At 42.6% G+C, this 14,139-nt stretch overlaps 1 pseudogene; it reads right to left on the reverse strand.

Moving 5' to 3' along the window:
- Window positions 1-1,183: 1,183 nt before the first annotated feature.
- Window positions 1,184-3,095, reverse strand: LOC101718031 (kelch-like protein 36 pseudogene; annotated as a pseudogene).
- Window positions 3,096-14,139: the final 11,044 nt, after the last annotated feature.

Consider the following 14,139-nt stretch of genomic DNA (forward strand, 5'->3'; position numbering starts at 1 on the left):
CCGATCCTCCTCCCCGTGGCTCTCGTGTTGTGCCCGGTCAGTCGGGGTCCTCTCACCGCGGTCCAGGGCGCTTGGTAGGGGTGGTGGTCGGGGAGGCCCGCTCTGCAGGCAGTGCAGCTGCCATTGGCAACAGAGCAGACGCGGAGGGAGGGACGCAGTCACCTGGAGGAGCCCGGCGGCCATCGGGCCTGACCCTGTCGCTTAGGGAAGGAGCAACACAGGAAGGCTGGCTGAGGAGTCGGCCCTGTGCTCAGCAGCGCTCAGCAGCAGGTACAGGCCCAGGATGCCGGCCACCCTGTGGGCCCAGCCTGTTCCAGTGGGCAGAGCCCTCACGGCTCTGGGGGCTGCAGCCAGGGGTCGCCACATGGACTCTTCCTTTCCTGAGAAGTAAATGTCGAGTGGGGAGCTCCGTACCGTGGTGTGAGTAGGTTAGGGACAGGGAAAAGTGAAAGCACACGTTACAGTCTCAGGTTTGTAAAGAGCTTCGTGTCACTTGCCCCTTCCCTTCTTGGTTGCCTGTTACCTTTTAGAATTCAGAAAGATTCCTAGCCACGAAAAAAGGACCGTTCAGAAGCAGCAGCTGCAGCGCCCTGAGGGAAGTCCCTGTCCTTCCTCCGACTGTCCACCAGGTCTGGGTCCTTGCTTACGGCCTTGTCAGTGGCTGCCAAACATGGCCAGTGCTCCAAGCTCAAGAAACCGGTGGAAATACAGTCTTGAGGCTTCCCTGAAGTTTTACTTATTCTGGGTTTTCTGAGACAGGGTCTCCCTATGAGTTCAGGCTGGTTGTGAACTCACTATGTAGTTCAGGCTGAACTTGGATGCGTGGTGATCCTCCTGCCTCAGCCTCCTGGATGCCAGGATTACAGGTGTGTGCTGCCATGCCTGGCTCTTTCCCCGCTGGTTTCATACCTGACACTTATGAGGTGGAGCCCAGGAATCTTACTTTTCAAAGCCGAAATGATGTGTTCCCCCAAGGCCCCGGGTCTCACTACAGAAACTACTGCATCCCTCAGGTGCAAGCTACTCCCGGGGTGGCCAGGAGCCCGCGTGCGCCGGCCATGGTGGAAGGCGGCCGCCCAGGGTGTGGACTGCCTGGGTCCCGGTGTGACTGCTCAAGCAGGACACGGCGTGAAGTCCACGTGACTGATGGCTGTGACACCGTAGAAATAGCAAAAGTCATAGAAGTAAACAGAAGCTGCTGAGGAGCTCGGGCGCGTCCGGGTCGCTCGGGAGACACTGGGGTGCGGGAGGCGGCTTGGTCACTGGCCGCAGTCCTGCAGCCGCCTGCCCTTGCCGTTCTTCTTCTTGTTCTCTGGCTGCGGCCTGAGGGCGCACACGCACGCGGACATGGCGATGGCCTTGGGCAGGTCGGGCCCGAGACTCCACTTGTCGGCCTCACGGTCGTACACCTGCACGGTCTTGGCGAAGGCTGTGTTCTCCCAGCTGTAGCTGCCAAGGATGTAGATGCGGCCCTGCCACACGGCCGCACCCGACTCTCTGTTGGCGTGCAGCAGCGGCGCCACGTGTGTTCACTGGTCGCACTGAGGGCTGTAGGCCTCCACGCCCAGCCGGTCAAAGCGCTCCATGGACTCCACGTTGTCTTCGCTGCCGCCGATGGAGAAGATGCTGTTGCCCAGGCTGCACATGCTGTGCCAGCCGCGCGCCGTGGTCATGGGCCGCCGCTCCTCCCACACGTCAGTGCGGTGGTAGCACAGCAGGTTCTTGCGGTACGGACCGATCTGGTAGTCATGGCCACCCGAGATGTACACGAAGTCTTTGTAGATGGTACCCGCGTGGCCATAGGTGAACCTGGGCAGGCCGGCCACGTAGGACCAGGAGTCTTGGGACTGTAGGTCTCTACGGAAGACAGCGCTCCGTTTTCATTCTGGCCACCAACGGCCACCACCAGCATGTCTTGGATGGAGGCCAGGTAGAAATCCACACGGCGCTGGTTCATGGAGACCACCTTGATCCACTGTTTACAGTGGGCGTCATACCTATAAAGCAGGCTGGAGGCCGCGTCATCTCCGTTGTCCCGGGAGAAGCTGCCACCCGCGATGAAGATGAAGCCGCCCAGCACGGCAACCCAGTGGTGGCTCTGCCGGGCTGGCAGCGGTGTCTCCTTGACCCACTGCTCACTCTTGGAGTCCAGGTAGCAGGTGTCGTCGCTGAGCTCCAGACACCGCTCGGAGACCTCGCCGCCCATGAAAAGCAGGCGCTCGCCGTCTGTGCGCAGTGCGGTTCGCGCCGTCTGCAGGATGGGCTGCTCCGCCAGGCTGCTGTGGTAGCGCACGGCCTCCTCCACAAAGTCCTCGCAGCCGGCCTCGCGGGGCAGCAGTGCGCATACGGCGGGCTTGACGCGGTGCAGCAGGTCGCCCTTGGGGATGAGCGGGAAGCGGATGTACTCGAGCACGCAGCGGGCACCTCGCGCTCTGGCTGCTGTGTCAGCCACTGCAGGGCCGCCTGCAGCAGGTCGTGCTCACACTCGCGCTGCACCTGGCTGCCGCTCAGGTACAGGCACAGCTTCTGCATGGACACGCTCTGCAGGAAGTCGGGCGTGAAGGACAGGGTGCCAAAACGGCTCAGCACAAAGCCATCGATGAAGGCGTCCAGCCGCTTGAGGCTGTAGATGGAGGCCAGCACGTGCAGGTACAGGTAGTGTCCTCGCTCACCTCCTGCTCCAGGTACTCGCAGCAGAAGTCCACCGCCGTCCAGATCTGCAGCAGGTGCGCCGTTTCCAGCACGTGGTCGATGTTGCCACCGTCCAGCACCAGCTCACCGCCGTACAGGAAGTCCACCACGGCCTTGAGCCCGATGGGTGAGGCGCCCACCAGCACCACCTCCTTCTCGAAGGCCTCGCGCATGCCCAGCGTGAACATGGAGTTGAAGTAGTCGCTGCACATGGCCAGCAGGTTTCGGTGAGCGGGCAAGCGCTGCTCCTCGGCCACCAGCACCACGTCACAGAAGAGGCCTCGGAGCCGCTGCTCATTCAGCCGCTGCAGCACCGTGGTGGGGTGGTCGGCCCAGTGGCACACCTTGGACGACTCGCTGATCCTGTACGGCCGAGACACTCGGGTCTGTCTGCTTCCCTCCATCGCAGAAGAGACCGCAGCCTGACTGGGCCCCAGGCGGCTGGGGATCCGGGATGCTGGCGCGGGCCGTGGGGGCGAGGCTCACCTCCACCGCGGAGACGACGCCCACCGGCGGCCGCCGCACAAAGCAACGCGGTGACCGAGACACGCCGCCCCCGCCCGGCGCCCCTGCAAGGCGAGCGTCGCCACCGGCGGAGGGGGCGCTAGGGTGCGGGCGGCTGGCGGAGGGCGGCGGGAGGCCCGGGGTCGACCTGCGGCGCCGCCAGGGCTCTGCCCGGAAGTGCCCGACACCATCTCTTTACACCCATCCTCAGTCAGGTCCAGGAGGAGCCACTCTCCTACCTGCGAGCACCTCATATAAGCAACCTCTCATGGGTCAGCCTGGGCACTGTTCCCCTTATGCTGCAGCTTAAGCTAAAAAAAATCCTCTTCTGGATAATATATTCATGCCCATTTATGTAGTTACTGTCTTGAGTACTGTGTGCTGAGCTGGTAACACCAAGGGCCACTGGTGCCCAGAGTGGTAGGTGGCTCACGTGGCAATGCTGAAGATGGCTGGCAGCTGAAGACCAACAGAGAGCAAGGAAGAATAGCTGGAAGCTGTGATCCGATGGTAGAAGAGTTCCCAAGCCCTACTGGATCTGCTTGCTTCAAGAAGCAAGAAGGGTCACTACGCTAAATGAGCCAATAGCCTCGGGCATCCAAAGCTCAGAGTTTCTAATACTAAAAGAACCGAGGGCTGGGGATTTAGTTCAGTGGTTCTGCCACCTGCCTCACAAACGCAAGGTTCCAAGTTTGATCCCCGGTACCAAAAAAAAACACCCTAAAAGAACTGATATCTAGCAAGGTACAATGAATCAGTACTATAATCCCAGCACTGAGAAAGGCTGAGTCAGGAGAATCACAAGCTTGAGTCCTGTCAGGGCAACTTACTGAGACCTTGTCTCAAAATTTAAAAAAAAATTAATAAAAAATTCAAAAGGCTAGGGATATAGCTCACAGGTACAGAATACCTGGGTTTGACCCCCCTCAAGTACCAAAAAAACTCCCAAAATTTAAAAAATGAAAAAAAAAAAATCTTAAGGCTGTTAACCCTAATAGTTAGTTAATTTGTGATTTGTATGCCAATTGATCAAGAACCCTTAGCCAATTGGTAACATCTTAGAATCACATGTGGAGACTCTCCCCTTCTCCCCAAAGAAGAAGGCAGACAATGATGGTTGTCAGCAGGAACAAACTCTTTTTCTCCATATCTGATTTCTGTCTTGCATGCAGCTAAGAATCTATGCTAGCTGTTGATAAAATCATATAAATCGGAAAGAAAGTAAAATTATCACTGTTTTGCAAATGACATTGTTTATGTAGAAAACCCTAAAATTCCAGAAAGGTCCTAGAACTAAGAAATAAATTTAGTAAAGTAGCAGGGTACAAAATAATAATCAGTTGCATTTTTCACACAATATCTATCTAAAAATATAAAGAAAAGGTTTTTTAGATCTGTTGCACAGCATGATGTAGTTTATAGTAATGAAACATATATTTCAAGATTGTTAAGAGAGCAGATTTTTAAATGTTAACACTACAAAAAAGATACATAGATGAAGTGATGAATATATTCATTTGGTTGACTATTTCTTTTTTATTGTTATCCTTATTTCATAGCCTTTACCTAAATTCTTCCTTTTTCTTATTAGTACATGTTTGCAGTACATGCAGTTTCCAATAATCTTGGGGAGTGGATACATGTACATAATACAGCTTGATTCTTTTATTTAAATCCCCTCCCCCTTCCCTTCTACCTCTCTCCCTCCTCCTGTAAATCCCCTTCCCCTATTTTCATTCTTGTTGATATTGTTAATCTTATTTTATGTTTATGGCATATAATATTTACAATCATTGAGGTTATTGGGTTCCTGGACATGACATATCTTTATTCTACTTATTTCTCTTTTCCCATGCCCTCTCCTGTCACCCACGTTCTCTTGAACCCCTTACCATTTGCAAGAGATCTATCTCCTTGTCTTCTTTTATCCATTCTTTATTGTGCTCTTTGTACTCTTTGTACACAAATGATAGTTACTATATCGTATTTAAACTTGTCTGATTCATTTCACTTAACATTATATTTTCCAGGTGCATCCATTTTCCTACAAATATCTCAAATTTAGCCTTCTTTATAGCTGAGTAGTATTCCATTATATATAGATACCAGATTTTCTTTATCTAGTCATATATTGATTATACAGGCTGCTTCCAGAATTTAGCCATTATGAATTATGCTTCTATAAATATTGGTATGCATGTATTGTTATAATATGATGATGTGTTTAGTTCTTCGGGGAAGATACCTAGAAGGAGAATAGATGGGTCATATTAATTTTGTAATTTTAGTTCTTTGGGGAACATCCATACTGATTTCCATAATGGTTGTACTTGTTTACATTCCCACTAACAATACAAGAAAGTTCCTTTTTGGCCAGAATCACACCAGAATTTCTTATTGTTTGATTCTTTAATGATTTGCATTCTTTCTGGTGTAAAGTTGAATCTTCACATTGTTTTAGTTTGCATTTCTCTAATGGCCAGGGATTTTGAACATTTTTTCATATATTTGTTGGCCATTTCTACTTCTTCCTCAGAAAAGTGTCTGTTCACATAACTTGCCCATTCCTTGATTAGGTCTTTTGTTTTAGGTGGTCTAATGCTTTTGAGTTCTTTATATATTCTAGATAATAGTCCTCTGTCTAAGGAATAGCTGGCAACATTTTCCCCCATTCTGTAAGTTGTTTCTTCACTCTACTAATTGACTCCTTTGCTGTACAGAAGCTTTTTAATTTAATGTAATCCCAACTGTTGATTCTTGCTGTTATTTCTTGTGCCAAGTATGGTTGCATATAGGAAATCCTTTCCATGATTTTAAGTGTTTTACCTATTTTGTCTTCCAATGGGTTCAATGTTTTTGTTTTAATGTTTAGATCTTTTGTCCGTTTTTATTTTAGTTTAGCACATGTTGAAAGATTTGGGTCCTGCTTCAATCTTCTGCAGACAAATATCCAGTTTTCGCAACACCATTTGTTGAATAGGCTCTCTTTTCTCCAATGGGTGCTTTTGGCCCCCTTGTCAAATGTCAAATAGCTAAATGTGTCTGGGGATATTTCTGTATCTTCTATTCTGTTCTTTTAATCCACATGTCTGTTTTTGTTCCAGTATCATTTTATTTTTATTTTATTACTGTTGCTTTGTAGTATGGCTTGTGATCAGGTACTGCAATACCTCTGGCTTTGCTCTTGTTGCCAAGAGTGCTTTTGCTTTTCTGGGTCTCTTGTTTCCATGTGAATTTTAGGCTTGTTTTCTTTAGATTTTGTGAAGTATGCTGTTGGTATTTTGGTTGGGACTACACTGAATCTTTAAAAAGTTTTGGAAGTATGGATATTTTGACAATATTGGTTCTGCCTACCCAGGAGCAGGGGATATCTTTCCGTTTTCTGATGTTCTCTTCAATCTCCTTTTTAAAATATAGTAGTTTTCTTTGTAGAGGTTTTTCATTTTCTTGGTTTGGTTAATACCTAGGTACTTTTTGGGGGGATGATACATGAATGGTACTGTTTTCCTAATTTCCTTTTCATTGAACTCATTATTGGTGTACAAAAATGGTGTTTAATTTTTTGTGTTGATTTGTATCCTGCTACATTGTTGAAGGTGGTTATTAATTTTAAGAGTTTTTGGTGGAATTCTTTGGGTCTTCTATGAAGAGTATCATGTCATCTACAAATAACAATATTTTGAATTCTTCCTTTCCTGTATGCATTCCTTTTATTTATTTCTCTTCCCTAATTGTCCTGGCTGATATTTCAAAACCTATGCTGAATAGATTTGGTGATAATGAGTATCCTTGTCTTGTTTCCTATTTTAGAGGGAATGCTTTTAGTTTTTCCTCACTTATGATGTTGGTTGTTGGGTCATCATAAATAGTTTTTATCAAATTTAGGGTTGGTTTTTTTATACCTATTTTTTCATAGTTCTTATCCAAATGGATGTTGGATTTTGGCAAAAGCCCTTTTATGCACCTGTTAATATAATCATGTGGTTTTGACCTTGCTTCTCTTTATGTAATGTATTAATCATTTATTGATTTGCATATGTTGAAACACCCTTGTATCTCTGGGATAAAACCTACTTGATCATGAAAAATGATTTTTTTTTGATAATGGGCTCCATTGTATTGTCTTGTTGATGATTTTTGCCTCTAATTTCATTAAGAAGATTGGCCTTGTAATTATCTCTTTTAGTTGAATATTTATCTAGTTTTTGAATCAGTGATGCTGCCTTCCCTAAATGAATTTGGAAGTACTTCATCCTTTTTTTTTTCTTTGAAGAGCTTGAGGAATATAAGTAATATATCATCCTTCAAGGTTTTGTAGAATTCAGCAGTGAATTCATCAGGTTTTGAAATTCAAGTTGGTAGATTCTTTATTACCACCTCTATTCCATTGGATTGTTTAGTGTTGTTGTGTCTTCTTGCATTAGTTTTAGTAGTTTGTATGAGGCTAGGAATTTGTTCATTTCTTCAAATTTTTCCAATTTATTGGAATATAATTTTTTGTAGTGTTATTATCTTCTTGATTTTGATGGTGTCTGTTGTGATTTCATCTTTTTCATTTCTAAATGCATTGATGTTAGTCTTTTTTCTCTTTCTCGGTAAGTTTGGCTGTCTATTTTGTTTATTCTTTTGAAGAAATTGTTCAATTCATTGATTCTTTGTATTGTTTTTTAAGTCTCAATTTCATTGCTTTTACTCTAATTGTTATGATTTCCTTTCTTAATTTTGGGTTAGGCCTGTATTTTTGTTGTTTCTCATGTGTCTTAAGGTTCCTCATAATTTATTTAAGCTTTCTCTGTTTTCTTAATATAAGCATTGATTGCAATGAAGTTTCTTCTTAGGACACTTTCATAGTTACAGTGAATTCTACAGTCATTTTCTTTATCTTGCAGACATTTTTAAATTTCTTCTTTGATTTTTTTCTATGGCTCATTAGTTGTTTAGGAGTGTATTATTTATTTTCCAGGTGCATCTACCTTCTCTATAATTTCTACTGTCATGGATTTCCAATTTCATTGTACAGTGGTCTGATAATACATATGGGGTGGTTTTGATACTTTTATAAGTATGTAAGTAGGCTTTGTGGACTAGCATGTGATCTACTTTGGTGAAAGTACTGCAGAAAAGAATATATATTCTGTTGTAGAGGGGTGAAATATTCTCTAGATATCTACTAAGTCTCTATGATCAAGGATGTAGTTCGGTTCTGATATTTGTAGTTGATATTTTTGTTTAGTCAATATATCTGTTTGCAAATATGGAGTGCTAAGATCCCACATTATGTTTGTGTTCATATTTATTTGATCTTTTATATTTATTGGTATTTGGTTTATGAAGATAGGTGATCCAGTATTCAGTTCATAAATATTTATAAGCATTATCTCTTCTTGTGGGATTGTTCCCTTAACTTGTATATAATGACTTTCTTTATCTCTTCTAGTCAGTTTTAGCTTGAAGTGTACCATGTATGATACTAAAATTACTATCTCTGCTTGTTTTCAGACTCATGGTGGATAAATACAATAAAACCTTGGTTTGCAAGCATAATTTGTTCCAGAAACATGCTTGCAATCCAAAGCACTTGTATATCAAAGTGAATTTCCCCATAAGAAATAATGGAAACTCAGATGATTCATTCCACAACCCCCAAATATTAATATAAGTATGATTACAATGTTATAATATAATACAAAATAATAAAGAAGATGCAAAATATGAAGAAAAATGAACAAATTAACCTGTACTTACCTTGGAAAACCTTCACAACTGGTGTGAGGGAGACAAGATAGGATGGTTACTGTGTAGGATGACTTACAGTATCACTAATGTAATCTCTGCTATCTATTGGGTCAGTGGACTATTTTGCTTTTTGTGTAACTTTAACAAGGAACCTATCCAATGACACTTGCTTTTGCCTCCTTTCAAAGATTTCACAGAAATGTGACATTGCATTGTCATTAAACAGAATCATTACTTACAGTGCTGCAGCCTTCTTTGAGTGATGCTTTTCTACAAAATTTTCCACTTTTCCCACATTTTAGACATCTCCCTAATCTCATTTCAAGTAAGGGATTCTTTTTGCCTTCTTCTCCTCCTCCTATGCAGATGAGATCTCCTCCATAACCTTTTTGCCCTTGGGAGATGATCATCTACAATCCTGGAGAGAGAGAGAAAGAGAGAGGAGAGAATGACTGGTTCAATTGTGATTATGCGATCTTGTCTGGCATCTTGTACTACTTGTATTGTACGATGTTGCTCATTTATCACATCTAAATTTATTAGAAATGTTTGCTCATCTTGCAGCACACACACAGAACAAGTTACTTGCAATTTGAGGTTTTACTTTATTGTTTTCCATCTTTTGATATTTAATCTATAAGTATCCTTTTGGATTAAATTGGTTTCTTGAATGCAACAGATTGTTAAATTCTGTTTCTTGATCAAGTCTGCCAATCTGTGTCTTTTAATTGGATAGCTGAGGTTGTTAACACTGAGAGATATTACTGAGATGTGTTGGTTACTATCCTTGTATTCTTTCTCTGTTGGTGACTCCTTTGTCTTACTTGTGCTTGCCAGGCAGATGTGGTGCCACTGAGCTAAATCCTCAGCACTGTAGTTTTTATATCTCTTGAGCAGGTCATTTTCTTGAAATTTTTCCATCTGTTTTTCAGGAAAGCTTTGCTGGGTATATTAATGTAGGTTGAAAGGTATTTGCTCTTAGGGCTTGAAATACTTTACTCCAAGTTCTTCTGGCCTTTAACATTTGCGTTGATAAATTGTAATTCCAATGCTATTACCTTTATATGTGATGTTTTGTTTTTCTCTGTCTGCTTTTAAAATTCTGATTTTTTTTGTTGGATATCTGGCAATTTAATAAGAATATGTCTTAGTGAGCTCTTGTTTTCATCATGGTTGTTTGGTGTTTTGGTAGCCTTGCTTACTTTTATGTTAAACTCTTTTCTCACATTTGGGAAAATTTCTGCTATGATTTCTGTAAACACATTAGTTATTTCATTTGTGTTATCTTCTACTTTTTCTCTAACCCCAATTAACCTTAGACTGATCTTTTTAATGTTGTCTAGTAGCTACTGGATGGTCTTTTTGTTCTCTTATTTTTTATTTGTGGCTTCTCTACATACTTCTTCATAATTTACCATTTTGTCCTCAATTTCAGACATTCTGTCTTCTCATTGGTCATTTCCATAATTTATGAGCTCTATACAGTTTTTTTTTCCAGGTGCTTCTCTCTGATATCTTTTTGAGGATTCCAAATTTTTGGTGCATTTTTCATTCATGTTTTGAATTGATTTGGTTAACTACTCCAACTTTCTGCTTATTTCCTTCATATCCACTTTGGGTAGTTTAAATGATATTTTCATGAACTTTTGGTTCCTCTTGGAATTCGTCTAGTTTCTTCATCTTTTCTATAACCTTTTTTGTAGAGTTCTACTATCTTATATATTCTTTTCTCTCAACTTGTGCTCCTTGGTCTGTTTAAGGATATTTGGGAGAAGTTGGGGGTCTTCTGTTACCTTGCTTTTCCATGCCCTTATGTGTATGTATATGATTTTATTGTTTATGATCCCCAGAAAATCCAGATATCAGGACAGAGAGAAAACAAGTTGTCATCCAGTACTGTAAGCTTGATTATAGTAGTAAGTTCAGTGGCATCAATGGCATCAAATTCTGACTGGATATTGGCAAAACCTAGGAACCACTCATGAACATCATTTAACCAGATCTAAGAGAATGATTTTAGTGAAGACAATTAGACCACCCATATATTGGCCTATAGTACCTCAGACCATTAGTTTCTGCTGCACGGAGTGAGCAGTGCCAGAGCTCAAAGATACCACTAGACTAACCACCCTCTCCAACCCATTTAATTATTCATCCACCCAACCTCTCCTCCTACAATATAATATAGGCCCTATGAACTTCCTGGTGTGATCCCAGGCCTCCAAAGGGATCCCATGAGATCCCTATTTAGTTCATCCCCACGTTAAGCCTGTCTCTCACTTGGTTTCTATGGTAGAGTAACACTTCAGTTCTGAAGTGAAGCTCTCCTTCTGGGTGGTGATCTCTTCCTCAGTCAGGTTAGTCTGTTGGTTGTCACCTCTGTTGCCCTGTGCTGAGGAAACCCCAGGAGTAGGGGCAGCATTGGCTGGGGGTAAGGTACATGGTTGGTTGGTCTTGCAGTCCTACCTGCCTTGGCTCACAGACCTGACAGACTCCAGGGGTTGTGGCTCTTGGTTGATCATTCCTGGGGTCCTTTCCGGCTTGGGGTGTGGGCTCTGGCATTGGCTGAGGGAGAGAAACTTGGTCAGTTGTTGCTGATGTCCTCCCTGGCACAGCATGTGGGCCCTGGCCTCAATCATTCTTATAATATGTGTATGTGAACCAACTTTTGCCTAATACATACATGCAATTATTTATTAACTAAAAATAAGATTTAACTTCGAAAAATTCATTTTTTTGTATTAAATTCTTTTATTGGTACATTGTAGGTATACAACACAATTACATTTCTCATTGGGAATTGTACCTTTATATAATGCATCTTGATTCTTATTTTTTCCCCATTCCTAGGCCTACCTTCACGCCCTCCACCCTTCCCTATTTACAAAGACTTTATTTCCATTTTTTCCGTTTCTCATCATTTTTTCCTTTCCCTTCTTTCCTTTCCCCTGCCCCTCCCATTACTCCTACCCTTTTGGACTGTTTCTTCCTATTTTACATTATCGCTTACTCATTCTAAGCATTGGTACATTTTAGGTATACAATATAATGACATTCGTCATTGCAAATTTGCACCTTTACATAGTCTCTCTTGGTTCCTATTTTTCACCATTGCCCAGCCCTCCCTTCAACCCCTCCATTCCTCCCTATTTACAAAGATTTTGTTCCTATTTTTCTACATTCTCATATTAATCCCATTCCCTTCTATCCTTTCCCCTAGCCCTCCCACTTCCTTCCCCTTTGCCCCTTTTCTTCCTATTTCACATTACCTATTATACATTTAGTCCTTATTTACACTTTCAGTTTCTCACACCAGAGAAACTATTCGGTATTTACACATGTGTGTCCTATTGATTTCACTTAAGAGTATTGCCTCAATGTGCATCCACTTAGCTATAAATGTCTCTAATTTCTCAATTTTTATGGCTGAGTAGTACTCCATTTTATTAAAAAACCACATTTTCTTGATCCAGTCTCCAGTTGATGGGCATTTGGGCTGTTTCCAAGTTTTAGCTATTACAAACTGCACTGCTGTGGACATGGGTGCACATATATCTCTGTGGTATGATTCTTTTAATTCTTTGGGGAAGATAAACAGCAGTGGAATAGTGGGGTCAAATGGGACTTCCAGTCCTAGTTTTTGAGATATCTCCATACTGATTTCCACAGTGGTTGCACCAGTCGACAGTCCCACCAGCAGTGGAGCAGGGTTCCTCTTTCCCCACAGCCCCAGCAGCATTTGTTATTGGTTGATTTCATGATAGCAGCCATTCTTTCTGGGGTGAAGTGGAATCTCAGTGTTGTTTTCATTTGCATCTCTCGAATGACCAGTGATGCTGAACATTTTTTCATGTATTTATTTGCTATTTCTCCTTCTTTGTCTGAGAAATGTCTGTTCATTTGAGATGCCCATTTTTGGATTGGGTCTTTAAATTTGGGAGGTCTGATCTTTTTAAGTTCTTTATAGATTCGAGATAGTAGACCTTTGTCTGAGGAAGAGCAGGTGAAGATTTTTTCCCACATTATGGGTCGTCTCTTCACACTGCTGGTGGTTTCTCTTGCTGTGCAGAAGCATTTTAATAAGAAGAGATCCCACTTGTTGATTGTTTGTGCTAGTTCATGGGAAACTGAGGTTTTGTTCATAAAATCTTTTTCTACTCCAATGTCTTCAAGGGTTCTACCTAACCTCTGTTCCACCTGGTTCAGAGTTTCTATTTTAATATTTAGATCTTTAATCCATTTTGATTTTAGTTTAGTGCATGGTGAGAGATAAAGGTCTAGTTTTAATCCTTGGCAAGTTGAAGCCCAATTTTTCCAGCACCATTTATTAAAGAGGCTATCTTTCCTCCAGTGAGGGTGTTTGGCTCCTTTGTCGAAGATGAGATGGCTGAGTGTGTCTGGGGTTGTTTCTGCATCTTCTAATCTGTTCCACTGGTCCTCAAGTCTGTTTCTTTGCCAGTACCGTGCTGTTTTTATCACAGTAGCTTTGTAGTAGAGTTGCAGGTTGGGGATACCCCCTGCCATGTCTCTGTTACCTAGAATTGCTTTTGCTATTCTGGGTCTCTTCTTGCTCCAAATGAATTTTTGGATTGTTTTCTCGAGGTCTATGAAGTATGGGATGCTGGGATCTCAATTGGAATTGCATTAAATCCATATAGCAGTTTTGGAAGTATGGCCATTTTCACTATATTAATCCTTCCTACCCAGGAGCAGGGGATGTCTGTCCATTTTCTGATATCATCGTCAATCTCTCCTTTCTGAGTGCCATAGTTTTCAGAGAAGAGGTCTTTGATTTCTTTTGTTAGGTTGATTCCCAGGTATTTCAGTTTTTTGGATGCTATTGTGAAAAAAATTATTTGCCCTATTTCTCTCTCAGTGAGTCTGTCATTGGTGTAGAGGAAAGCTATTGATTTTTGTGTGTTGACCTTGTAACCAGCTACTTGACTGAATTTGGTTATTAAGTCTAGAAAACTTTTGGTGGAGTTCGTGGGGTTTCTATATAGAGTATCATGTCATCTGCAAGTAATGACAATTGGACTTCTTCATTACCTATCTTTATTCCTTTTATTTCTTTCTCTTGTCTAATTGCCGTGGCTAATGTTTCCAGAACTATATTGAACTAGAGTGGTGATAATGGCCCTCCTTGTCTCGTTCCTGATTTGAGTGTGAAGGATTTCAGTTTTTGATCATTTAGTATGATATTGGCTG

Source organism: Heterocephalus glaber, unplaced genomic scaffold (genome assembly GCF_053883595.1).
Source record: "Heterocephalus glaber isolate CG9 unplaced genomic scaffold, H.glaber_assembly_v1.0 deba00001236, whole genome shotgun sequence".
NCBI classification, from domain to species: Eukaryota; Metazoa; Chordata; class Mammalia; order Rodentia; family Bathyergidae; genus Heterocephalus; species Heterocephalus glaber.